Genomic DNA, 2336 nt, shown 5'->3' on the forward strand with positions numbered 1-2336 from the left:
GGGAACCCCGGACCCTCCGTCCCCCCTGGGCCCGGGCTGCCGTGGGGTTTCCACCGCTCCCTGAGGTGCCGCGGGCTGGCTGAGAGGTAGGGTGGGACGAGTGGCCCTTCCCGTGGGAGCCCTTTGGGGAACGGAGGGGCTTTTGTACGGCTGTGCTTGCTGCCCGACGGGGGTTTCTGCTCTAAACAAAGCTTTCCTGCCCTTCCCTGCCCTTCTGTAAACAGCGGCTGCTTGGGCTGGCTGCTGCCCACTGGGATGCGCAGCTCTGCCGGAGAGACCGGGGAGGAATCATCGGGTGCTTTAGAGACTTTGAAATAAAGAAAAAAAATGCCCTTTTAAACAGCGATTCCTGAAAGGATGGAATGGATGAATGGAATGGAAGAATAAAAAAGCTAAACCCTCCATGTTCCTGCTTCCACAGTTGGTGCCGGCTCTGCGCCGGGGCGGCAGCTCACTCTTCCTCTGGGCATCGTCCCCACGCGTGGCTCCCAGGGGCTCTCGACCCGGATGAAGCAGGAGGGATTTGTCACCCCGTGCTGTCCCCCCGCCGGTTTTAGGCTGAGCTGGGTGCTGCAGCCGGTCCTTGCCATCACTGGCCGTGGGAGGCTGTGGGAGGTGATGCTGGGTGGCGCAGCCCAGGATCATGGCTCAAGATGCTTCTTTTCCAAGCTTTGTCTTTTCGTTTTTCCTTCCTTAATTCAAGCCAGCTGAGCCGGCTCGGCCGCAGGAGCTCCCGGGCTGTTCTCAGGCTGCGTCCGAGGGCTCTGAGCAGCAGCGGGTGCTTCCCCTCCCCTCCGCAATGCCCCTCCGGCTGCAGCACCGCCTGAACTGGGGGTATTAATTGCACCCAAGCACCTCGCAGCCTCCTGGCTTCAGGGCGTTATCCGGGGACAACTGAGCAACCAGGAAAATGGGGATCACCCTTGGAGCAAGGAGCAGAGCTGCTCCCCATGCGTCGTGGGGTTGCTCTTCGGTGCCTTTTACTGCCCCGTGAGCACAATAAGGAGAGAAGGGGCTGCAATGTGGCTTTGCTGCGTTCTGTAATGGTAAAATCCCTTTTTTTCCTGTTTCGCAGCCATTTCTGATGGCTGCACCACAGGGTACCACAAGGCATAATCTGATCTAAGTCCGAGACCGACGTTGCTTACCCAGGAATCAGGGATTTTATTATTTTTACGCCATCTCTCATTGCTACCAAGCATCTCTTCCCTCCCCCGGGCCCTTATGGCCTTCCTCCTCCTCCTCCTCCTCCCCTTCCAAGCCAAGCCGAGCAACCCCGCAGGACCAAAGCAAAGCCTGTTTCCCCCCCCTGGACGGGAAAAAATGGGATGGGGGAGTTGCCGGAGCTGCTCCAGCTGCCCAAACTGGACACGGGGCCGGGCAGGTGGGACCATATGGTGGTGGCACTGGGTGACAGTGACACCGCGCTGGCTCGTCCTCTCCTGCCTCGCTCCCAGCACTTGGCAGCTCCCCAGGGCTTTTGCACGTTTTCCGGAGCGCTTGTGCACTTCTTAGCTGGTAAAGCACTGAAATGAGCTTTCGGGGCGGTTTGCATGTGATAACATCTCCGAGCAGCCCTGAGATTCGCTTTCGAGATTCTAAATGAATAAAACCAATTCTGCTACAAACCCCCCCCCCCCAAGAGGCTGGAAAATATCTGAAGGGAATTTTCCTGGGGCTGCTGCTCAAATCCCATCGGAAAAGATGATGCCAAGAAAATCCTCCTGGCCTTTGCAAAGCTCCTGCAAGTTTGCAACCTGTTCCTGGGCAAGTTTGCAAGTTATGGGTGGAGTTTTGGGAGCTGCGGCCGAGGAGGGGCCGTGCACACCCAGCTCCCATCTTGCAAGCGCTCACAATTTTCCTTTTCTCTTGGTTTTTAACTCGTTTGCAGGCGGCGGTTTTGGCAGAGCGGAGCAGGGGTGTTTCCGCACCTCACCGGCGTGGCTCCACCTGCAAGAGAAAGCCAGAACTGGCGTCATTAAAGCTCCTTTTGCGTGCGAGGAGGTGTGAAGCAAAGCAAAACAAACAAAAGTGGTTTTAGCTCCTCTGGGGGAGAGGGGGTGGGTGACGCTGGGGACCAGCGATGGCAAAGCGTGGTCCCCCTGACTCGGCCAACAGAATCTTTCGCGCCTAACCCAGCCGTGGGGGCGACCTGGACGCTTCTTGAAACAGTCCGGCTGCTCCTGAGCTGCTCCTGCCATGCAAAGGGCTGGGATGCAGGGTGGGAGGCTGCGGCACTCCCCCCGTAGAGGGATTTGGGAGGACCCCCAATGCCTGGGTTCCCCGCTCGTGGTGCCAGCAGCCAGACACGAGTGTGAGCTGCGACCCAGACGAGC

The sequence above is a fragment of the Egretta garzetta genome, unplaced genomic scaffold (genome assembly GCF_000687185.1).
Source record: "Egretta garzetta isolate BGI_Z169 unplaced genomic scaffold, ASM68718v1 scaffold1136, whole genome shotgun sequence".
Classification (NCBI taxonomy): domain Eukaryota; kingdom Metazoa; phylum Chordata; class Aves; order Pelecaniformes; family Ardeidae; genus Egretta; species Egretta garzetta.